This window comes from Schistocerca piceifrons, chromosome 2, assembly GCF_021461385.2.
Source record: "Schistocerca piceifrons isolate TAMUIC-IGC-003096 chromosome 2, iqSchPice1.1, whole genome shotgun sequence".
NCBI classification, from domain to species: Eukaryota; Metazoa; Arthropoda; class Insecta; order Orthoptera; family Acrididae; genus Schistocerca; species Schistocerca piceifrons.
Window position 1 is genome coordinate 614,754,086 of NC_060139.1, and position 27,051 is coordinate 614,781,136.

Sequence of the window (27,051 nt, forward strand, 5' to 3'; positions counted from 1 at the left end):
TGGAAGCACAAGTGAGGACAGACACTGCCTGACGCAGCAATGAATGAGAGACGTCGGCGTAGGCACGCTATCAAGAGGTCCCATACGCTGCCACTGCTGGAAGAGTACTTACATCAGAGCACAGTATTGCTCACCACGATCTCCAATCATCGCTTATGATGACGACATTGTCTTACGTGAGATCCAGCAGTTCGAAGAAGTCACAATTATATCGAAGTTTATAACGAATTATAAAATAACACCACTGGTCAGAATGACGTTAAAGTGTAACGGAATATTATCAGAGAAGGGGTAAAACGTATGGCGGAAAAAAAATAATTTGAAAAATGATCGATAGATGGCGCTGTATGTGTCAGAATACCTAAATGAAAACACCTGTCATGCGCACGACCTATCGAAGTTGGTACAAATACGCCGGGTACGCGGCTTTTCCTCCTTTCGCGTATGCGACGTTCACGATGACTGTCTCAATGCAGGATAGCGGTCTGCTTGTAAAGCTGTATTACAAGAATGATGACTGTGCACACTTAGTTCTGCAGAATTTCCGGACACTGAAGGGTTTGAAAAAAGACGTTGGTCTGATGACTGCCGTGGGTCTGGTGGTGTGCAAACGTGTGGTGCGCGGAGAAGTTCCCGAAGATTGGACATACTCGTGAGCACGGTGCGTAAAATCCTACGGAACATCCTTCTTTGCTATCCATTCAAAATTACCTATGTGTAAGAGTTGCTTCCTGTTAACCTGCCTGCAAGAGAGGCCTCTGCTTTAGAATTTCTTGCTCGCGTGGAAGTGGACAATGGTTGGCAGTGGAAGATTTTGTGGACAGACGAAGTCCACTTCCATATGACAGGATATGTCAATACACAGAATTGTCGAACATAGGCAACGGAAAATCCACACACAAATCAATTAGTACCACTTGATGCTGAAAAGGTCACTGTGGGGTGTGAGTTTACAGCATCATTTACCACATGGCCATATTTTTTTCAAGAGACAGGTGCTTCCGGTCTTGTTACCTGTACTGTCACTGGTAAGCGCTATGAGTGTCTTTTGCGCAACCACGTCATTCCAGGTCTCCAACAGCGTGGATGGGATCATTTTTATGCAAGATGGCGCACCTCTGCACATTGAAAATCCAGTTAAGCAGCTGCTGGAGTGGCATTTCGGAACTGCTAGAATTATCAGCCGCCATTTCCCTACAGCCCGGTGTCCCTATCCATGTGACTTCTGGCTGTGTGGCTATCTGAAAGATGTTGTGTTCAGTGTTTCGATTGCAAACTTAGCTGCATTGAAGGCAAGCATTACGCAACACATTCTGAACGTGATCCCGGAAACACTTCGATCAGTTGTTGTACATGCTATTTCTCGATTTCAGTTTGTTGCAGAAAACGGTGTACAGGCATATTGAACATGTTTTGCGCCAGTCACACGGAAACTAATACCTGATTTGATTTTGATTGATGCTTTTTATGCTGTTTCTGGCCTCACGACAACTAAAAACCGATGTGATTGATGCTTTTTATAGAGCTTTTGGCGTCAGGACATCTAAAAAATCAGTGTTATTGATGCTTTTTATGGGGTTTTTGGCCTTACAACAATTAAAGACCGACGTAAGTGATGCTTTTTATGCTGTTTTTGGCCTCAGGACAATTAAAAACGGATTTCTGCCATGTGATGTGATATGACCTTGTCGTGGTGGATGGGCTTACGTAACTAACAGTATCACACCTGTACACTCACGCACACTGAGTAGAACAATTTGTTTAACGTCAAACGTACACCTTAGGCATTGTTATATGATACATTCGTCATTTGTAGTCGACAACTATTAAATTATGATGCTTATAGCTCCATCTATTGCTACATTTTGCAACTATTTATTTTTCAACTGCCATACGTTTTCCCCCTTCTCCGATAATATTCCTTTGCAATATGACGTCATTCTGACCAGTGGTCTTATTTCTACAGCGATTTGAAAGTTCAACTTTAATTATAATCACCCTGTATATTGAGAGACGACTATTATTCTGTACTGTATCTAGTGATAGGTTGGAGTTCAGCGACAATGCCAAATACATAGACACTGCTGTGTACATGGATTGTTTCCAATTTAAGTATTACAGATTGTTCGCGTTTTAATAAAGTGATCTAATATTTTATGCGTGTTGTATTATCAACTCGACCTTCTCCAGAGTGAAATCTAGTCTTGCTAGAAACCAGCTCTGGTGCTGTCGCGAATGTCTTAGTTAGTTCGCATAATTTGTTTCAAAAAAATGTTTATCTTATTTAAATTTTAATTTGTGAAGTCAATGCCTACAATTTCACATAAATAGACAAAATTTTTGTTTACCTTTGTCGCAGAAAGTTTGACAATGGTTGCGATGCCAGTGCTGACTCTCTGTGATTTGATATTCTGATTGGATTTCCTGCATGTTGTAATAATGGTGTGTAGCGGCAGACAGGTAGCCATCAGAAGAGAGCGAGCCCTGGAATGAGATTGCTGGTCGCACCGCGGGACGTCTCTTGGGACACAGGAGGCGGTGTCTTTCTAGTTGGACAGTGAGCTCACGGCCAGTTCTTTGTGCACTTGTGCCCCCACCCCCACCGAGTCATGGACGACCACACAGCAGTCAGGCGGGTGCTGGGCCACGGACTGCCAATGACAGGGCATAACATATAGAGTTATCACATTATGTTAAAATGATACCCCCTCCCCCCTTTCCTCGGTCCTCCTATTCCCCCCATCTAACTTGTTGGACACACGGTGAATCCACGAGCTAGCAAGAACTTTGCCAGTGGACTCGCTTTCCGGAGGACTATGGTTCGAGCCCTCGTCCGACCATCCTGATTTACACTACTGGCCATTAAAATTGCTACATCACGAAGATGACGTGCTACAGACGCGAAATTTAACCGACAGGAAGAAGATGCTTTGATATGCAAATTATTAACTTTTCAAGCATTCACACAAGGCTGGCGCCGATGGCGACACCTACAACGTGCTGACATGAGGAAAGTTTCCAACCGATTTCTCATACACAAACAGCATTTGACTGGCGTTGCTTGGTGAAACGTTGTTGTGATGCCTCGTGTAAGGAGGAGAAATGCGTACCTTCACGTTTCCGACTTTGATAAAGGTCGGATTGTAGACTATCGCGATTGCGGTTTATCGTATCGCGACATTGCTGCTCGCCTTGTTCGAGATCCAAAGACTGTTAGCAGAATCGATGGGTTCGGGAGGGTAACACGACACGTCGTGCTGGATCCCAACGGACTCGTATCACTAGCAATCGAGATAACAGACATCTTATCCGCATGACTGGAACGGATCATGAAGCCACGTCTCGGTCCCTCAGTCAACAGATGGGGACGTTTGCAAGACAACAACCATCTGCACGAACAGTTCGACGACGTTTGCAGCAACATGGACTATCAGCTCGGAGACCATAGTTGCGGTTACCCTTGACGCTGCATCACAGACAGGAGCGCCTGCAATGGTGTACTCAACGACGAACCAGGGTGCGCGAATGGCAAAACGTAATTTTTCCGGATGAATCCAGGTTCTGTTTAAAGCATCATGATGGTCGCATCCGTGTTTGGCGACATCGCGGTGAACGCACATTGGAAGCGTTTATTCGTCATCGCCATACCGGCGTATCACCCGGCGTGATGGTATGGGGTGCCGTTGGTTACATGTCTCAGTCACCTCTCGTTCGCATTGACGGCACTTTGAACAGTGGATGTTACATTTAAGATGTGTTACCGCCCGTGGCTCTACCCTTCTTTCGACCCCTGCGAAACCCTACATTTCAGCAGGATAATGCATGACCGCATGTTGCAGGTCCCGTACGGGCCTTTCTGGATACAGAAAATGTTCGACTGCTGCCCTGGCCAGTACATTCTCCAGACCTCTCACGAACTGAAAACGTCTGGTCAATGGTGGCCGAGCAACTGGCTCGTCACAATACGACAGTCACTCTCTTGATGAACTGTGGTATCGTGTTGACGCTGCACGGGCAGCTGTACCCGTACACTCCATCCAACCTCTGTTTGACTCAATGCCCAGGCGTATCAAGGCCGTTATTACGGCCAGAGGTGGTTGTTCTGGGTAGTGATTTCTCAGGATCTATGCACCCAAATAGCGTGAAAATGTAATCACATGTCAGTTAAAGTATAATACATTTGTCCAATGAATACCCGTTTATCATCTGCATTTATTCTTAGTGTAGCAATTTTAATGACCAGTAGTGTAGGTTTTGCGTGATTTCCCTAAATCGCTTCAGGCAAATGCCAGGAGGGCTCCTTTGACAGGGCACGGCCGATTTCCTTCCCCATCCTGCCCTAATCCGATGGAACCGATGACCACGCCGTTTAGTCCCCTACCCCAAACCAAAGAATGAATCAGCTTTTCCAGTGGTGAGAGAGATTTCAGAGAAGCACTGTCAGTACACTGGGTTTTGAAAAGCGTAGATTCTGGCCGTAGATAACATCTTTAGAAAGAGTACCCAGAACACCAAGCCGATGCCAAGAGAGTGGAATGTTTCTCTCCTTTCTGTTTTACCATGGTGGCGGAAACTTGCGGTCAGTAAGAACACACTCATGCGTTGGCAGACGGTTTTGATATAGGTCTTGAATCTGACTTTTTAGACTGAGAGTGAGAGTAAAGTGCGGCTGGTCCCGGTGGAGGTTCGAGTCCTCCCTCGGCAAGGGTGTGTGTGTTTGTCCTTGGGATAATTTAGGTTAAGTAGTGTGTAAGCTCCGGGACTGATGACCTTAGCACTTAAGTCCCATAAGATTTCACATACATTTGAAATTTTTTTGTGACAATAAGGCAGTTGATTGTGACAATAGTTTTAAAACAGCTGCTAGGCCAAAAGGGGTTGGGTTCTTTGACACTCAACTGGCAGTGCTAGATGAGGACCGACTCAAGCTTGGGAGATGAGGGAGGACGCTAAAGCTCAACAATCAGGGAGAAAGGAGACTTGAGACCGAGGCATTGAAGAGTGACAGAGAGTCCTCTGTAGTGAGAGGTCATGTCTGACACCAGTAAGAACACGTTGTGACAACAGCATGATAGGCGGGATAGGCATGTTTATGGAAGAAGCAAAACCTAAAGCGATCTCTCTGTCCCAATAATGTGCTTCCTTCACTTGGTGGCATCTTCCTTCCCTGTAATCACTGTGTACTTGATGTCTGACTTTGTGATAGAATAACCATGACATGGAATTGGTGTAATCACATTACTATTCCAGTCCACCTCAGAACCATATCAAAAGTTATTAAACTGACCATCTATGTACCTTCTGGTTCAGAACTGTTTAAAATGAATGTTAAATTGCTTCAATATTTAACATGGCAATTAGGGAGTAGATCACAAATATATTTTACAACTTGTATGAAAGCATGGTTTCGCGACGATATGAATTAATAAAATTTTCTCGGGCTTCCAGCCGCGTCAGGTGGTTAAAATGCCACGAGCTTTCGACCGAACTCTCCCCGGACATTGCCAAGTGATAAGACTGACTGCTGGGTCGCCGTGGCCGCGTAGTTATATAGCCGCACTGCTGGCTGTGACGTCACTGGTGCTCTCTTCCTCGCCATATATGGTAATGTTTTCATTTCACGTCCGTCGCGCCCGTTTTAACATCGCGATAGCTGGATCCCAATCTGTGCTGAGCTGCAGACCTCCGTCCTTGTTGATGGTGTTTTCAGAGGTTTTTATTTCAATATCTTCTTTTATGACACTATCCCAGAATCCCTTCGTCTTCATAACGACAGATGTTTAGTCCAATAGAATTCGGTATCCATTTTCTAAGGCGTGTTCTGTCACGGCTGATTTTTCTGGATAGCTTAGGCGTAAGCACCTCTCGTGTTCCATCAACACAGACTCAAAGGAAGGCCTCGGCGCTTGTTGGTGACGTCACGTCAGCTAGGCACGGCGAACGCCAGGTCTGTTGCAGGCATACTCGTAATGGTGGTGTCTCCCTCTCTGACACAGTAAAATGTGAAACTATTCGCGGTAGTTGACCAGCACACATTGTTCTGAGAGATTTCTGCAATCGTGTACTCCTGAACTTAAATTTCCATCTGTTTTAAGGATCGACGTACAAAAACAACTTCATGATCCAGTAGCAACAGAATTCGTGCTTCTTTACCTTATTTGTAAATCTGAGGAAGTCACGTTTGTACTGGGATGCTTTTACAAGAAACTGTGAGCATATTGGTGCTCTTCTTTAGGTATCGTGGTTGACTATGGGGTGAGGAGCACTGAATGTTAATGAAATATCTTGCGATTCTACACGTTTGGGGGAGGGGGTGGGGGACAGAAGAAGAGGCAAAAGAGGGATACTTGTTTTATCAAATAAAATTTTCTTATCTTATAAAGTTTCTGCTTTCAGTTGCAAGAGGGGAATATTTGTCTTTTCTAATGTCCATGTTTAAAAAAGTTTAAGCTCAGCAGTATTTTCGATGTATGAAGCTATTTTGTTTCCTGTTTAGAATTCCTTTCGTTGAAAACGACTGTAATCTAATGACTGGCAACAGTTGGACATTTACACATGTAAATTAGTTCACATTTCCAGTGACGATGTCAAACGAAAATAAATAAGTAAATAAAAGAAACGAGTTCATTGTAAGGGGGTTGGGGTAAGTTTCGATAGCAAAATGGATCAAGTAAATATAGTTACTTGAATGTAAAATTTCCGAAGCCTGCAATGGGGCAAAGCATCTTCTCATATTGATCTATGTTTGTTTCGACAGGATTTAGTAATACAGAACTCTGATCTTCATTTGTAGCTTTACGATAGTAAGAAAATCTTTCATCTAAATAAAACTGCAGAATCCAAAACAATACCAAACATTTTGTCCAAAAATAAAAGATTTATAGTGATAAGCACGCCCAGGCGTTTCTGCCTGCAACAGACCTGGCGTTCGCCGTGCCTAGCTGACGTGACGTCACCAACAAGCGCCGAGGCCTTCCTTTGAGTCGGTGTTGGTTCCGTCCGGCGTTGCTCCACCGTGCGCACTGTTTGGCCGACGTAGTAACAGCCACACTGACATGGTATTTGTACACTCCAGGCGTTCTATGCCCTAGATCGTCCTTCACAGGCCTCATGAGCTGACGGATTATGCTCGGGGCCTGAATACCGATGAAATGTTATACCTCTTCAGGAGTCGGCTAATCTTTCCCAACACTGTACCACAGAAAGGCAAAGACACAAGTTTCTTGCTTTCTTCTTCGGTGGTGTTCTCTTCTCTGTTGGTGTGTTTCTTGCGTTTCACACCAGATATAGCCTGTCACACCTGTCCGTGGCTGTACCCCTTTTCCCGGAAGACTTTTCGGAGGTGGCTCAGTTCTAGTGGCAGACTTTCTGCGTCTGAGACGACTTGAGAACGATGGCCGAGGGTATCCAGAACGCCACGGTTTTGTGCCGGATGGTGGTGGCTGGGAGCGTGCAGATACCGATCTGTATGTGTCGTTTCCTGTAGACACTGTGGCTGAGGTGCCCACTGATTTTCCGTCAAACGGTTGTGGGACTGTTTAAGCACACGTTGACATCATCGCACTACCTACATGGCGGCCAGTATTTCGACCAGTTGGACGGCAATGGCTATGGGAAGCCCATTAGCTCCATCCGTAGCCAACCTTTTTATGGAAAGATTTGAAGACATCGCCTTGGACACGGCTCCAGCTAAGCCAAGTTGCTTTTATCGTTACGTCGATGACACTTTTATCATCTGGCCTCATGGTCGTGAAAAACTGGGAGAATTTTTAGAACACCTGAACGGCATTCATGGCCATATCAAGTTTACGATGGAAGTCGAGACAGATGGAACAGAGTTATTTTGGCAGGCATAGAGTTGAGCCTGAGCCATTTTATTACAAGCATTATATGTCTTTGTGCTATGTTTTCAAAGAGAACGAGAAAATGCTTCAACCCAAGGCCTTTATTAAACAGTTTAATAATTTAAATAGACGCCGATGCAAAAACTTGAATACATTTTTAATTTATTCGAGGGAGAACCCACTATGAAGATGTGGCCAATAGCACTAAAATGTGCTACATGAGTTCAAGGAGACGTGTTTGGCTATCTACTGGTCCAAACGGACGCAAGCCACAGTTAAGAAAAAAATTGTTAAGGGGAGTAACTTCGAAGAGTCAGAATCGTGAAGCCTGGTGAACTTGGAAGAGACTGTGAAAAAGAATCAATTCTTGGCTGTATCTTTTAGTTCAGAGGAGATTATTATATTTTGTTTCTAAGGATTACCCAGCCATTACCAACACATTCTCGTTGGACACTGCAGTAATGGCATAGGTAAATTTAAGGATCTTCTGTAGAAAGTTCAAATTGTGAATTCTGGCGATCACCGATTGAATCAGCCAACGGCTCTGGGACGTAATTTTATGAGACCAGAGCGACTGCACCGCAAGAGGAGAAATCTTCGTTCACATGCCAACGACAGAGGACAGTTCAGGCCTTATCAACAGAACGTGGAGGATGGAATAATTTGGATAACCAACGACGAAAGGGGATACAACAGCTATAATAATAAGAGGATGGATCATATACTCGAGAGGAATGATCAGGAGTAATCATGAAAAATGGCACAAATTATGAAAACCAGTGTATGAACCCAACTGTACGGCCGTCATCGCAACAATGACTCAAGACCTTCACGGCCACAATAAATACAACTCCTGTGAACAAATTTGGAACAGAAAGCATAAATTACGTTGCGTTTGAAGGCTTACGAGCAGTACTATTAGAGGAGAAAGAGACTATACGGACGCAAAATTTACACCCAGTAGTAACTATAGTAGTGGGAGAAATAGGTTTTAAAGCCATTATCGTCAGCATCAGTCGAAATTCAGCGATATAGGACTACTATTTCATGGCTGTATACAAGGAAAAGACTGGCCAGCGCTGAAGTAAAGAGCCAGTACAAAAGTAAAGAACATGTTAACAGGAAATAGCATAGATATGTCGTACCAAGTATGTGGTACCAAGTGCAGTTTAAGTTTGTGTCAAGACTTGAGTGGAATTTCTTATTGTGTCGAACATCTCCATATCAATGATATTAGCGATGGACTTTATGCAACCATATCACTCGATGATGGACCTAGGTAGAGGCGAATGAATTTTACAGAACACCGAAATCTGTATACGCTTAGAAGAGCGTCTCATATGAGAACATCTACCGCAGACCTGTCTGAAATTGTACATAGAGTCACAGGTTCAAGCAGCTGGATACAAAGAGCTGTTTTCAACCTGATCACTACAAAAGAAAAGACAAAATAAGGAGACAAATCTCGGCAAGGAAGGAAGTGGTATAGGAGATGGTTCCATGTGCTAATTCAGAGTTAGTATTACAAACAACAATTTGGAGGTATTTCAATCGAAAGTAGCTTACGTTTTGCAAAAATGGCTCTGAGCACTATGGGACTTAACTTCTGAGGTCATCAGTCCCCTAGAACTTAGAACTACTTAAACCTAACTAACCTAAGGACATCACACACATCCATGCCCGAGGCAGGATTCGATCCTGCGACCGCAGCGGTCGCGCGTTTCCGGACTGTAGCGCCTAGAACCGCTCAACCACTTCGGCCGACTACATTTTCCAATTTCCAGTATAAGTTTAAGATGTAGCCTAACACAAAAATTTCTGTAAGATCGACAGCGATACCACTGGCATTCAAGAACCAAGTACGAGATGAAATACAGAGGACAGTGTATCAGAGAGTGATCAAACCAGCGGTATCCTCATATAAGAACCCCTTCAGAGTCGTGCACAAAAATGATGGAACAATTCGTCTGGTACTGAACAAATTAATACAGTAATTGAAATGGAGCAGAAAATCTAGAACAGTTTCTGCAAAAGTTTTATGGCATATGAGTCTTCTCTTCCTCAGATTTGCAGGCCAGTTACTGGAAAACTGAACCTCAACCATAATTTTGACAAACTACTGCATTCTTGGTTTTCTGTTATCAGTTTAGATGACTCCCACACGCCTTAACATATTAACAGTCATATTTATTAGAGGCTTAGACATCATATTAGATGCCTCCCTAGGGCGCCATGTAACTGATTATGCAGATGATGTATTAACAGCTGAACCATCAAGGGAACAGCATAATCGCACATTGAAGGACTTACTTGTAGCATTCAGATACCACGAAAAAAAAAAAAAACTATTGAGAAATCCCAATTTGGTGTTGCTAAAGCAAATTCTGCGGACACATAATAGACTGCAGTAGGATATTTCCGGATCTGCAAACTTTGGAGGCAGCACAGTGTTACACAACTTCAAACGACAACTACTGGCTAACCTTGGCCTAATAGACTTCTATAAATGCTTCATGCACATTAAGGATCGGGCCATGCTGAGACTGTGTGACTTGACACGGAAAACGACGGGTTGGATATGGGGTGCGGATTGTAGGGAAGCAGCCTACTCACGCCATATAGAATTCATATGCTTTCTCCACTGTGCGCCAGCTTAGTCCGCTGTAACTAGCTATGACGTCACAAATGTTGCGTAATACCTTAAAAGTAAAGTAAATAATCTGGAAAGTTAATAGCATGTCAGGACTGATGCAAAAATGATAATGTGTTAAGTTTCAGTTCAGTAACTTCAACAGTTTTCGAAATTTGGACATTTTATGTAAAAATCATCGGCGCAACAGGAAGGAGCTAGAAACTTCAAACTTTATATTAGGATTCCTTTTTCATTGTAATTTAATGGAAACAGCATTCTGGATCTCACAAAGTAATATTTTGGTTGAAATTCATGATTTTCTGTTTTTGTGTCCTAAAAGTACTTAAGCAAGATAGATTAAGTAAGTTATTAGATAAAGCTAGGATGTTTATATTTAGGTAGAATGGAGATACGCTATAATAACATACAGGGTGTTTCAAAAATGACCGGTATATTTGAAACGGCAATAAAAACTAAACGAGCAGCGATAGAAATACACCGTTTGTTGCAATATGCTTGGGACAACAGTACGTTTTCAGGCGGACAAACTTTCGAAATTACAGTAGTTACAATTTTCAACAACAGATGGCGCTGCAAGTGACGTGAAAGATATAGAAGACAACGCAGTCTGTGGGTGCGCCATTCTGTACGTCGTCTTTCTGCTGTAAGGGTGTGCTGTTCACAACGTGCAAGTGTGCTGTAGACAACATGGTTTATTCCTTAGAACAGAGGATTTTTCTGGTGTTGGAACTCCACCGCCTAGAACACAGTGTTGTTGCAACAAGACGAAGTTTTCAACGGAGGTTTAATGTAACCAAAGGACCGAAAAGCGATACAATAAAGGATCTGTTTGAAAAATTTCAACGGACTGGGAACGTGACGGATGAACGTGCTGGAAAGGTAGGGCGACCGCTTACGGCAACCACAGAGGGCAACGTGCAGCTAGTGCAGCAGGTGATCCAACAGCCGCCTCGGGCTTCCGTTCGCCGTGTTGCAGCTGCGGTCCAAATGACGCCAACGTCCACGTATCGTCTCATGCGCCAGAGTTTACACCTCTATCCATACAAAATTCAAACACGGCAACCCCTCAGCGCCGCTGCCATTGCTGCACGAGAGACATTCGCTAACGATATAGTGCACAGGATTGATGACGGCGATATGCATGTGGGCAGCATTTGGTTTACTGACGAAGCTTATTTTTACCTGGACGGCTTCGTCAATAAACAGAACTGGCGCATATGGGGAACCGAAAAGCCCCATGTTGCAGTCCCATCGTCCCTGCATCCTCAAAAAGTACTGGTCTGGGCCGCCATTTCTTCCAAAGGAATCATTGGCCCATTTTTCAGATCCGAAACGATTACTGCATCACGCTATCTGGACATTCTTCGTGAATTTGTGGCGGTACAAACTGCTTTAGACGACACTGCGAACACCTCGTGGTTTATGCAAGATGGTGCCCGGCCACATCGCACGGCCGACGTCTTTAATTTCCTGAATGAATATTTCGATGATCGTGTGATTGCTTTGGGCTATCCGAAACATACAGGAGGCGGCGTGGATTGGCCTCCCTATTCGCCAGACATGAACCCCTGTGACTTCTTTCTGTGGGGACACGTGAAAGACCAGGTGTACCGCCAGAATCCAGAAACAATTGAACAGCTGAAGCAGTACATCTCATCTGCATGTGAAGCCATTCCGCCAGACACGTTGTCAAAGGTTTCGGGTAATTTCATTCAGAGACTACGCCATATTATTGCTACGCATGGTGGATATGTGGAAAATATCGTACTATAGAGTTTCCCGGACCGCAGCGCCATCTGTTGTTGAAAATTGTAACTACTGTAATTTCGAAAGTTTGTCTGCCTGAAAATGTACTGTTGTCCCAAGCATATTGCAACAAACGGTGTATTTCTATCGCTGCTCGTTTAGTTTTTATTGCCGTTTCAAATATACCGGTCATTTTTGAAACAGCCTGTAGATGTGAGAAGTTTCCAAAAGGTAGTTATAAAACTATAGCTGTAGCGTCTCTCCAAGGGGAAAGTTCAGAGCTCATCTATTGCGTGCATTGCAACCAAAATAATTCTCTCGCCAAAAGTATTTAACCTAACCACATCAAAAATTTGTCATAGATACTTACCTGTGTGCTGATTGCACAGTTAAATTAAGAGCTTCATCGGACTTCAGCGAATGAAGAAATTAATTATTTAGTAACTTGAGGTGGTGCTCTACTAGCCCCAGTGGCTAGTCAGGAAGGCAGATTTTGTTGGCTGCACTTGCGGCGCTCCGCACTGTGGCTATATAAATACGAGCGCTGCGAGCTGGATTGAGGCCCCAGTTCTCTTCTATATTCGTATTAGCGCACACTCTGTGTCGCAAGCCGCATCGCGTCTGTGCAGTTGCAAGGAACAGCCTTGGATGGCGTATTACGTAACTCGGTATGCGTATAACAACGAGTTCGCATTGGGGTAAAGTGTTAATCGCGGAACGTCTTCAGTGATTTATTCTCAGTTTGCATGTGTCGTATTTTCACGTTTCCCCACAGGAAAGACTTTCTATCATTAATAGCGTGGCATTCGATGAGTATTAACATCAAATTTTGGCGAGCATTCACTTTGAAAATTTACATCGATAACGAATATTGAACAGCTTCACCATCTAGGGATAATAGGATCCACGCAATAGACTCTCAACAACTCTAATAGTACAAGAGCTGATAGTAGCATTGATTGGGTAAATTTTTTTCTGGAACTTTATGCCATATCGTTTTCGAATATAGTGAAAATTGTTATAGAAAAACTGCATTTTCTATAAATCCCAGACATCATCCTCAATCCTCAGCGTAATGAACTTCAATGGTCAATAAATTTATTTCTTCATCAGAGTGGACACAGTGAACTTTAATTACAGGCATCACGTTTTTGCTAATCACTTTCAGGTTGCCAACATTGTAGTTGGAGAGCCTGTGTTGAGAACGGCAGCAATAAAAATTTTCCACCCACTGCCCCACAGGATGCTGGGAAAGAGTTCCAGGTACGAAAGAAGGCAATAATAGTGGCGCCAATATTATTCCATGTGGATCTGTCCAATGATTTTTGCATAATAATGGACAACAGAAAGACGGCCTTGGAATGGTTATCTTCCAAGACAGCAAAGAAACAGAGCAGGCAGTCGGTAAGATAACATTTGCCAATCATGTTCTTATGAAAGACGAATATAATTATTTAGTTACGAAACTGGAGGTCCTCACCAGTATGTGGGAATTCGAAAAAATTAGATATTTTCTGTATGTAATGAAGACGTATGTTTCTCAGACCATAAGGCACTACAATTTTTGATGACAGCAAAAATAAGGTATAGAAGGTCGGCACGATGGTTACTATGCCTAGAAGAGCTCCAGTTCACAGCTACTTAAGTGCCTGGTGTAACAAATATTGTGGCCGATGCGTTATCACGCGCCCCGGTGGGATTAACAAAGGATGAAGAATTAGAAGAGAACCAATACAGTTTGTACTACATGGAGCAGGTAGCATTTGAGAATTTTATTATGGCTTCTCTGCAAGATATTGTGAAGGAACACGGCTGTGACCCAATGTTAAAGCAAATAAAAAGAAGGAAGAAAGACGGGGGGCAAACAGCCATACAACAGTTCTACCTGTTGAAGAAAGGGGTACTACTTCGATGTCACGACTCGGTGGTTCTGTGCATAACAAAGAAATGATAAATAAAGTTATATGATATAATCATGACAGTCATGCACATTACGGACCAAGGAAATGTTGACTGAAGTTATGAGTGATTTGTTACTTCATGAACATGGAAAGACGAATCAAAAGGCGTTAGCTATTTGCAAAACCATGCCAGGAATCAAAGCTATGAGGGCCAGTCAAATAAAGACAGAACATCTGTCACAAAGGGACCATAGAATGGTTCCATTCGCAATGTTCACCATACATGTTGAGACATACACGAGTATCCCATCGGTAGACGAGATAATCAGTTCCTGTTTCATAGAATGCGGATGGGCGGACGCTGCTGACGGATCCACAATCACATCCACTCTTGAACTTCCTCATCTGGCTGAAACCGACATCCATGTGTGTCTCTTTCCAGGTCGCCAAAGATGTGAAAATCACACAATGTAAGATCCGGGCTGTACAGACGATGCTGCAGCGTTTACGAATTAAATCACTAAAGCACTGCCTTTGTTCGATTGTTGGTGTGGATAGGATGATTCCGTCTGACAGAATTTTGACAACCAGAGGGCAAACGGTGAAGCCAACAATGGAAACAGCCAACATCTACACCACCAAAGAATACAAAGCTGTTAACACAATTTCCAGTGAGGCCACGATGACCTTCTTCTTCAAGTACAGGGGCATTCTACTCGTTGAGTTCCTTGAGTGCAGAACCACAATAAATGCACATCACTCTGAAGGCACTTTGCCGAAACTGCGTCGCACCATAAAGTCAAAATGCCCAGGAATGCTGTCGAACGGAATCATCCTGTTGCACGATATCGCCCGCCCCCATACTGCCAGTCAGACGAAGGCTGACAAACACTGCAACATTCTCCGTACAGTCCAGATCCTTCACCGTGTGATATTCACACCTTTGATGTCCTAAAGAAAGGCATGCATGCGTGTAGACTCAGTGAGACGAGGAAGTGCAAGATTGGGTGCGATTGGGGATCCGTCAGGACCGACTGCTTTCTATGAAACAGGAAGTTATAGTGTCGTCTCCCAGTGGGATAAATGCTTAAGGTGTGTGGTGATTATTTTGAATGGCATCACTCCATGGTCCCACTGTAGCAGCTGTTCGGTTTTCATTTGACTTCCCCTTGTACTAACGACGTTGAACCCAGTGCCTCTATTTCTCATAGTACTGAAGAGCTTAAGGCAGCTAGTAGCAACAGATTTAAGGGCACTGTTACATCGTATGAGAGGGAGATATAATTATATTTTGGTGACAGTAGAATTAGCCGCGAAATATATGACCTTGGTACCATTATTAACAGTAGCAGCTAGAACAGTTTTGGATGCATTCCAGAGATATTTCTGAAGCAGACTGGGAGAGTTGGAAAGATTATCTCTGATAACGGGCCTCAGTTCTGGTCATTAAGATGGAAAGGAGTATTGAAGCAGACCAATATCCTGCCGATACTTATATCAGCTTAGCCCACATGTTCAAATCAATCTGAGTGTATCATGGGAGAATTGGGATACCTCTGCTGATTATATTGCAGTAAACAGTATGCACTGTGGGATGCATTCCTCATCCATTTTGAAGACGTGATCAACAATTTGCCACTTAGTGTAATAGCGATTCCTCTAACAACAATACCGCAGAATAAGCTAGCAACAGACAAGGTTACAGAGATGATAGCGTTCCCAAAGAGACAACACCACTAGGACAAGGAAGTTAATGAGTCAGACATAAACAAAATAAGAGCAACAGCAGAGAAGAGTATAGCAAGTTAACAACCCATATCTGTGAAATAAGTCAGAAGATTTTGGTATGGTCACACAGGCTATCAAGCAGAGAGAAGGCAGTGTGTCTTAAATTCTTCCCAGTATGTTATGGACCAGTGAGTATTATTCATACCAATGTGGAAGAGGAGGAATCGTTTAAGACAGGAAAATATGGAGAAAAACATGTATTAGCCACATTAAAGCTTTTAGAGGATTATGTCAAAATGGGAGTATGGCCTTTGGGATAAGAAGAAATGATAAAACTGGGTAATTCAAATTGAAAGCAGTAGTTGTTTAGACGAATCTGTTATTATTCATACTGTATTATGTGTGAGTGAAAGTAAGTTTTGACGTGTTGAAAGAGGAATCCAGCTGCGGATGTAAGATAAAGTTAGGAATAATCAAAGAAGTAGATAAACATTAATCATGTGGATATCTTTCGTAAGGAGACCTAAAAGACCCAATAGAGCGGGGGAAGATACGTTATAAGTTGATATGGAGTACTCCGACGTAAACGAATGCACATGATTTCCAGGAAACGTGGAGTCTAATGCTTTAGGAAGCAAAAGAGAGAAAGAACATTTGTGAAGAAAGTAGTAGGTGATCTTGTATGTGTCCACTGCGATCAAGTTTCAGGGAGTGATATGTGAGACTGAACAGGATAGCCCACATCCAGAGTATGTGTGGTATTTTTTGAAATATTTTAGGAAGTGGAGAAGTATTATAGTGCATATAGTGCACAGAAATAATAGTTGAGGAGAGGGAGCAAAATAATAAGTGAAGGATTAAATGACAAGTGGACTAATAACAATCTGTATGAATGTGCATATGACCAATGGATTATAATGATTATGATGACGGGTTCTTGCAAAATATACGCATTTTTTGTTACATACGAGTGGAAGAGGGAAGGAAGAGCTTGCAGAGATGAGAGAAGCGTATGTACTGTCAACAACTCCACGAATGGCCTTGAAATGTGAAGGTAAAAAAAATAAAGTCGAGTAAGAGGTTATATTGTGGTGGTTTTTTAAGCTGTTCACAGGAACGAGGTTGTTGCAATGGAACGACGATAACGAGAAGGGGACGGTCAACGTGGTACCACAGATAGTCTGGGAATAGCGGAATGATTAAAGGAATGCCAAGAGATAGAGATGGAAGTACAGGCACAATCATGAAGAAAAGAAAGGCCTAGCTCACCTATGAGGAGTTACTTGCGTTGAGTGAAGCTATCTTCTCCTTTCTGTTTGAGTAAGTATCAATTAACGGTAATGTAGATATCTAGGGAAATTAACCTAGCAAGCACACAGGCGAAGTTGTATGTGTATAAAAGATGGGTTATACAACAGCATGATTTAGTAAAAAACAAACAAAATAATAATTACTAATCTACTAACACAAAAATTAGAGCAGCAAAGCTAAGGGTTGATATCAGCAAGAAAACTTTGTGTTAGCAAGTCACTATAAGTAAGATAATGAGAACGAGAAAACAAAAACGAAAAGAGACCGAATAGAAATGTAGAGTCTGTAAATATCTGACCACGACAACTTGTTTAGAGATAATGGATATCAGAACAGACATGTAGGGAGAAATAAGTAAAATTTGCGCTGAGAGTATTGTGCAGATACGAACTGGCGAGGACGAGCAATGGACAGCACGTTACGGTTCAGCAGTGGCAGGCATGCGCGGGAGGATCCTGTGGAGGTTTCACTGAGACAAACCAAGTAGCAGCTGACGGTCTAGCACGAGGGTGGCCGCCCACTGTACGCTCCCTGTGGGCAGCGGAATGTGGACACTCAGCCGCACAATTGTCTGTCAGGGTCCGTGGCACAACACGGAGACGGCGGCACACCTTTGGGACCAGAGCAGGGCTCGCCAGCGTCGGCAGATGACCTAGGCCAACAGGCAACCACGCCACAACACAAGCGTTGGTACGCGCCCCAGGTTGACAGTTCTCCACCGCGAAAGGGCAGTAGAAGGCTACTGCTTCGTAGATACACATCGAGGAGCCCCGCAGGACATCGAAAGAGACCACTTGTCTTCGAAAGACATCAAGTCGGCCAGGCTACAACACATGGTAGAATTTTGCCAAGGTATATGCATCCATGATTAACATTTTTCGTTGTGAGATCCAATCCCCCGCCTTCAACCGTGCAATGCTGTTGTGTCTTGGATGTACAAGATAGCAATACTACGCCAGACAGTGTTACTCTTACATTATTACATGATATTTGCTTTCCCACGAATCATTTTCTCTCTTCCAGCGTCTGCACAAGGTAGAAACAAACTCTAACGTAGAGTGACTCCTCATATGATCGCAATACACAAAAGATAATAACCCGCTAGAACTCAGTCCTTGCCTAGCCACTCAGGTGCAAAAATCAAAACTGTTCTCGCCATCTACAGGACACTTGTTACCAACCCCTTCCTAATCCCCCCCCTCCCCACCCCACCCCAAATGCCCCACATACGAGATGAGGAAAACCTACTCCCCATTTCCACACTTCCGAGGTAACTAGATTGGAGGAGCACAGCTGACGACCAGGAACGGGAATCTGTTCTACCCCTAAAGTGAACCTAGCGCCTAAACATAAATTCGCACCACTGTGCCGAATAATCGTCGTGAACGAAAAGGAATATCCATAACTAATGTGTGACAAACACAAGTGTCAGCCACACAATACAAAACGTTTCGATTAATTGCAGACTATGACCTTATGACGTCCCGAGCACGACGTTAAGCTGCGTCCAAAACCGAGTTACCACCGGTATAAGTCGTCCTCTTCTACCAAGTGCAAACGGCCTCCTTGGAGGGCGGGTGAGGAGGTAAAGGATGGGCACTCTGTTGTCCTTGGGATGAGAAATCGTCCCTGAAGGCGGAAGAACCAGAGTGGCCAATGGAATCCGTATGTGGAAGGCAACGAGAAACCACCACATTATAGATCTTATGGATTTCTCTAGTTACACATCATGGCTGTGTTCAAAACCAAAGCAAACAGGTGTTGACAGATGTGAATATTACCGAACTATCAGTTTAATAAGTCACAGCTGGAAAATACTAACGCGAATTCTTTACAGACGAACGGAAAAACTGATAGAAGCCGACCTCGGGGAAGATCAGTTTGGATTCCGTAGAAATGTCGGAACACGTGAGGCAATACTGACCCTACGACTTATCTTAGAAGAAAGATTAAGGAAAGGCAAACCTTCGTTTCTAGCATTTGTAGACTTAGAGAGAGCTTTTGACAATGTTGATTGGAATACTCTATTTCAAATTCTGAATGTGGCAGGGGTAAAATACAGGGAGCGAAAGGCTATTTACAATTTGTACAGAAAGCAGATGGCAGTTATAAGAGTCGAGGGGTATGAAAGGGAAGCAGTGGTTGGGAAGGGGGTGAGACAGGGTTGTAGCCTATCCCCGATGTTATTCAATCTGTATATTGAGCAAGCAATAAAGGGAACAAAAGAAAAGTTCAGAGTAGGTATTAAAATATATGGAGAAGAAATAAAAACTTTGAGGTTCGCTGATGACATTGTAATTCTATCAGAGACAGCAAAGGACTTGGAAGAGCAGTTGAACGAAATGGACAGTGTCTTGAAAGAAGGGTATAAGATGAACATCAACAAAAGCAAAATGAGGATAATGGAATGTAGTCGAATTGAGTCGGGTGATGCTGAGGGGTTTAGGAAATGACACACTTAAAGTAGTAAAGGAGTTTGACTATTTGGGGAGCAAAATAACTGATGATGGTCGAAGTAGAGAGGATATAAAATGTAGACTGGCAATGGCTAGGAAAGCGTTTCTGAAGAAGAAAAATTTGTTAACATCGGGCATAGATTTAAATGTCAGGAAATCGTTTCTTAAAGTATTTGTATGGAGTGTAGCCATGTATGGAAGTGAAACGTGGACGATAAATGGTTTAGACAAAAAGAGAATAGAAGCTTTCGAAATGTGGTGCTACAGAATAATGCTGAAGATTAGATGTGTAGAGCACATAACCAATGAGGAGGTATTGAATAGAATTGGGGAGAAGAGGAGTTTGTGGCACAGCTTGACTAGAAGAAGGGATCGGTTGGTAGGACATGTTCTGAGACATCGAGGGATCACCCATTTATTATTGAAGGGCAGTGTGGAGGGTAAAAATCGTAGAGGGGGACCAAGAGATGAATACACTAAGCAGATTCAGAAGGATGTAGGCTGCAGTAGGTACTGGGAGATGAAGAAGCTTGCACAGGATAGAGTAGCGTGGAGAGCTGCATCAAACCAGTGTCAGGACTGAAGACCACAACAACAGCAACAACAACAACTTAAAAACTTCATGATGTCAATTACAAATTCTCCTTTGCCAATCCTTTTCATTACTTTTATGAAAATAATAACAAATACTCTACTTGACATTAAAATTGCTACACCAAGAAGAAATGCAGATAATAACGGGTATTCATTGGACAAATATATTATACTAGATCTGACATGTGACTACATTTTCACGCAATTTGGGTGCATAGATCCTGAGAAATCACTACCCAGAACAACCACATCTGGCCTTAATAACGGCCTTGATACGCCTGGGCATTGAGTCAAACAGAGCTTGGATGACGTGTACAAGTACAGCTGCCCATGCAGCTTCAACACGATACCACAGTTCCTCAAGAGAGTGACTGGCGTATTGTGAAGAGCCAGTTGCTCGGCCACCATTGACTAGACGTTTTCAATTGGTGGGAGATCTGGAGAATGTGCTGGCCAGGGCAGCAGTCGAACATTTTCTGCATCCAGAAAGGCTCGTACAGGACTTGCAACATGCGGTCGAGCATTATCCTGCTGTAATGTAGGGTTTCGCAGGAATCGAAAGAAGGGTAGAGCCACGGGTCGTAACACATATGAAATGTAACGTCCACTGTTCAAAGTGCCGTCAATGCGAACAACAGGTGACCGAGACGTATAACCAATGGCACCCCATACCATCACGCCGGGTGATACGCCAGTATGGCGATGACGAATACGCGCTTCCAATGTGCGTTCACAGTTCTGTCGACAAACACGGATGCGACCATCATGATGCTGTAAACAGAACCTGGATTTATCCGAAGAAATCACTTTTTGCCATTCGTGCGCCCAGGTTCGTCGTTGAGTACACCATCTCAGGCGTTCCTGGCTCTAATGTCTCTGATTCAGTGTCAAGGGCTACCGCAGCCATGGTCTCCGAGCTGATAGTCCATGCTACTGCAAACGTCGTCGAACTGTTCGTGCAGATGGTTGCTGTCTTGCAAACGTCCCCATCTGTTGACTGAGGGATCGAGACGTGGCTTCATGATCCGTTCCAGTCATGTGGATAAGATGCCTGTCATCTCGACTGCTAGTGATACGAGGCTGTTGGGATCCAGCAAGGCGTACCGTATTACCCTCCTGAACCCACCGATTCCATATTCTGCTAACAGTCATTGGATCTCGACCAACGCGAGCAGAAATGTCGCGATACGATAAACCGCAATCGCGATAGGCTACAATCGGACCTTTATCAAAGTAGGAAACGTGATGGTACGCATTTCTCCCCCTTACAGGAGGCATTACAACAACGTTCCACCAGGCAACGCCGGCAACTGCTGTTTGTGTATGAGAAATCGGTTGGAAACTCTCCTCACGTCAGCACGTTGTACGTGTCGCCACCGGCGTCAACCTTGTGTGAATGCTCTGAAAAACTAATCATTTGCATATCACAGCATCTTCTTCCTGTAGGTTAAATTTCGCGTATGTAGCACGTCATCTTCGTGGTGTAGCAATTTTAATGGCCAGTAGTATATAATAAATTCAGCATTATTCGGTTCGCTTCGTTCGTAAGTGACGTAAAACTTCATAATAAAAAAGAAAAATCTCCGCACAGGGATGCGATCCCACGATACTCAGATTACCAATCTGTACTGTTTCAGCTACGCCAACCACGGCCCACAAACTACACTAAAATAAACGTCTGAGACTTCTCCCTGCCCGCGCTACTACTGTTATTTTTTTCGAACGCATGGCCATGTGGAGCTCCCACTTCCGTCAGTTTCACCTCTGGCCAAACATTGCGCACACCATAAACTTGGACGCCATTTGCCATGACTATTAGGCACGGAACCGTTGTAAGATAGTATTTGGGTATCCATAGGCCACCCTTGAACAATGTGATTTTCAGGATGCTTGCGCCATGCCTGGCCCAACCAGAACGGTCTCACATCACCTGATGATTTAAAATTTTTGTATGTACTTGTTTTGAAAATACATTTACACTGAAGAGCCAAAGAAACTGGTACATCTTCCTAATATCGTTTAGGGTCCTCGCGGGCAAGCAGAAGTGCCGTAACACGAGGTGGCATGGACGTGACAAATTTCTGAAGTAGTGCTGGAGTGAATCGGCACTATGAATCCTGCAGGGCTGTCCGTAAATCCGTAAGAGTACGAGGGGATGCAGATGTCTTCTGAACAGCACGTTGCAAGGCATACAAGATATGCTCAGCAATGTTCATGTCTGGGGAATTTGGTGGCCAGCGGAAGAGTTTAAGCTCATAAGAGTGTTCCTGAAGCCACTCTGTAGCAATTCTGGACGTGTGGGGTATCACATTGTCCTGATGGAATTGCCCAGGTCCGTCTGACTACACAATGGACATGAACGGATGCATGAAATCAGACAGGATGCTTACGTACGTGTCACCTGTCAGAGTCGTATCTAGGTGTATCATGTGTCTCATATCACTCCAACAGCATATCTCCCACACCATTACAGAACCTCCACCAGCTTGAACAGTCCCCTGTTGACATACAAGGTCTACGGATTCATGAGGTTGTCAACATACCCGTACACATCCATCCACGTGATGAAACGAGAAATGAATTTGAAACGAGACTCGTAGGACTAGGCAACCTGTTTCCACTCGCCAATAGTCCGATGTCGGTGTTGACGGGCCCAGGCGAGGCGTAAAGCTTTGTGTCGTGCAGTCACCAATGGTATACGGGTGGTCCTTTGGCTCCGAAAGCCCACATCGATGATGTTTCGCTGAATGGTTCGCACGCTGACACAAGCAGATGGCCAAGCATTGAAATCTGCAGCAATTTACGGAAGGGCTTCACTTCTATGACATTGAACGATTCTCTTAAGCCTTCGTTGGTCCCGCTCTTGCAGGACCATCGGTTCGGAATTCGATGTTTTACGTTTCGTGATATTCACGGTATACTCGTGAAATGGTCGAACTGGAAAATACTCACTGCATCGCTGTCTCGGAGATGCTGTGTCACTTAGATCTTGATAACCTGCCATTGGAGCAGCAATAACCAATCTACCAACTGCGCCAGACACTTGCTGTCTCATACAGGCGCTAACGACCGAAGCACCGTATTCTGCCTGTTTGCATATCTCCGAATTTAAATACGCATGCCTATACCAGTTTCTTGAGCTTCAGTGCGTGTTCTTTGCTTACCTTAATCACTCTTCTTATCATACATAGTTGCCCACTGCTGGTATATTATTTTAACTTGCACCTCAAATATTGGGGAAATGGAAAGTGCTATTGATGTGCGGTTTTGACAGAATGGGTTGGTAGTCAGGGGGTGGTACTATTAGTCTGATTTTCTATCCGTCTGTAACTTCTTTTGCCTTCTTCACGAGCGGCATTTTCAAATTATGTGATCTCGTCCGTTAACTTCACTATCTCGTGCTTTATCCAAGGTTTTCTAGCGATACTTTTTGTTTTGTCTCTTTTATTCTCTGCGTCATTCATTACTTCATCTCTCAAAACTACCCATTGCTCTTCTATTGTATTGCTGTCCGCTGCTTCAATTAAATGTTGCCGCACGTAACCTTTAGGAAACCTGTGGTTCTTTCAACTCATTCGGGTCCCATCTTCCTAATGTTATAACGTTCTAGAATTTCTCCCGTTTTTATATGCAATTCAGAATCAGAAAATTACAGTCAGAGTCTTCACGTTCTGTTAAATATGCTTTGCAGTTTGAAATTTGGTTTTTAAATATGTCTCACCATTATATCATCAGTCTGAAACCCCTAGCTTTCGCAGTTCCCGTCCGTGTATACAACCTTCTTCCATCATAGTCAAACTAAGTGTTAGCAATAACTAAATTGTGGTCTGTGCAAGATACAATTATATGGCTTTCCTTTGATTACTTTCCTCCAGTCCATGTTCTCCGACTATTTTCCATCACACTTAAATTTTCGTCTCTCTTAATTATCTGAATGGTTGCTCTTGTCATATATTCTTTCAGTCTCTTCATCACCTGCGGAGTTAGTAGGAGTGTAAACTTGAGTTAAGCTATCACTATGTTCACCCGCCTTTCTACATTCTTATTCATTATTATACCCACTAATATTGTAACCTCCCCACAAAAATGTTTAAAATTAAAATATGAACCATGTGTAACCTCGCCACGGAAATAATAATTAAATGAATTTTTAATAATGTAACCTCTGAACAAAATTGGCTCCCAATTATAATCTCTGTGCAGAAATGCATTCACATTTAATGTTCCCACAAAATTCTTTTCTCATTTAATGTTAAGTTCGAAACAGAAAAATTCCTAAACACCAAGATAATAAAAAAAAAATTCAGTGACCTAGTAAATTTTATGACGACAGCAGCGCTGAATAAAAAAAGCAAAAATTCTTACCTCAATAAAAACTGCGAATATATCTGCTCTTACAAAAAAATGTTTTGGCACAGCTCCGTGCAATGCTGGCCTATGCTTTGTGATTAGTGAAAGGAATAATTATTCATTGGATAAAATCTTTAAATTGAAATGAATACGTTCTTTTTTTAAAAAAAAATTACTTTATATTATAAAAATTCTTATTTGGGCATTTTTTTAAGAAATTGATGACAGTTAATAATCATTACTAGATATGTGCAAGGCTGCTTCTTTACCTTCTACAATAATACCCATCCTCCAGAGTCTCGACCAGAGCAGATTCCCGACACGCGCACACAACTGCCGACTACTGCCGACTCACGCAGACTACAGAAGACTACTGTCGACTAGCGACAAGCAACAACTAACTACAAGCTGCTCTCTGGTCAGAGACTCTCCCATGCCTTGCCCATCACCGGCAATGCATATGTCTTAAATAACCCTCCACTGGGGGAGGGGGGGGGGCAAAAATTTGGCAGCGATGGTGAGTCAATTGGACTTGCCATGAGCAACAAATTTTTCTTAATTTACTAAGTTTACAATCACAGAATATATACATATATATAAGTGCAGAACATGAAATAAAATATAGTGCACATGCACTGAGTACAGAACATATCAAGCAATGACAAAATGTATACACAATGAGTACAAAACGTATTAACAAATGGCAAAAGTGCACATGCACTGTAGTACAGAGTATATCAGGAAATCACAAAATGTATAGGCAATGAGTACAAATCATATTAACAAATGACATAAAGTGGACATGCACTGTAGTTCAGAACATATCAGCAACTCACAAAATGTATACGCAATGAATACAAATCATATTAACAAATGACAAAAGTGCACACTCACTGTAGTACAGAATATATCAGGAAATCACAAAATGTATATGGAATGAGTACAAATCATATTAACAAATGACATAAAGTGCACACGCACTGTAGTACATACGTAATGAATACAAATAATATTAACAAATGACATAAAGTGCATACGCACTGTAGTTCAGAATATATCAGCAAATCACAAAATGTATACAGAATGAATACAAATCATATTAACAAAATGACAAAAGTGCACACTCACTGTAGTACAGAATATATCAGGAAATCACAAAAAGTTTACACAATGAGTACAAATCATATTAACATATGACATAAAGTGCACATGCACAGAAGCTCAGAATATATCAGGAAATCACAAAATGTATACGGAATGAGTACAAATCATATTAACAAATGACATAAAGTGCACATGCACAGTAGTTTCTCTTTTTCTTACTATTTTACATGAACTAGGATAGGAAAGGGAAGGATTGCATCATGGTTGTAGCACATTAGGCTGCACGCAGCAGCACTGAAAGTCCATATCTTTCTACAGAAGCACAACACCAAGTGAGACAATCTGAAATTCTCTTCCCTGAAGTATTAATCAGTGTAGCCAAGACACTGAAATGTCGTAGTAATATTCCATGTTATCATTTTGGTAGTACATTAGGTACACCAGACAGTGGGACCATAATAACATCTCCATTGCTCAAGGTGGTGGACAGCATGTCATGTCAACACCACATTCATGTAAGGTACACCAACGTAGAATTAGTGCAAAAACCAAATATAGTGCTCCATGAGCATGAGGATAGACAGGACAAACGGATATTACAGTAATTTCTGGTAATTAGGTCACAAGGTGAAGGACATGAAGTCTTATGCCAGTCATCATTGATAATTACACTAGTCTAAAAACTAATTTGAGTAATTTGTGGCACTCATCGCCCAGTTATTGAACATTTCTGTACCATGTATGAAGTATTACAGAATAATGTTCATAAGTCATTTTTTTACAGAGAACATTGGCACTCATTGACCAGTCACAAAACATCAGAAGTCATCATTCAAAACAGGAGTTAAAGAGTGTAGCATCAAGCTACTGGTATTCATATATATAATATGGAAGTGATATAATACAAATTTAAAATATAAGAAACAGTGGCATTAATTGGTCAGCAAGTATTGAATATTACAAAACATTTTTCATCATTCAAGTGACATATAACATATTTAAAATGTAACACTCTGTAGCTATTACTCAAAGACTGTGGTTGGAAAAAAAAAATATTCAGTATTACTCATAACTCTTTTAAATTGGTATCATTATTTGGGACTGGTAATACATTTTTTTTGTGCTAGCAATGCATTGCGTTGGGATCGATAATTAATTGCTGGGGCATAACAATATTTGCATTTGACTTCTTGCTGCAAATGAAGATGTGTAACGTCATTCGTCATGAGTCAGCTGTACCAAGGTTATAAAACAAATAGAGTATATGTGATCACATTCATGAAAGACACAGGTTTAATGACCAACTGCTTATAGCACATTAATTTCATGAATAATGTCTCCTGCAAAAAATACAAAATGGATTA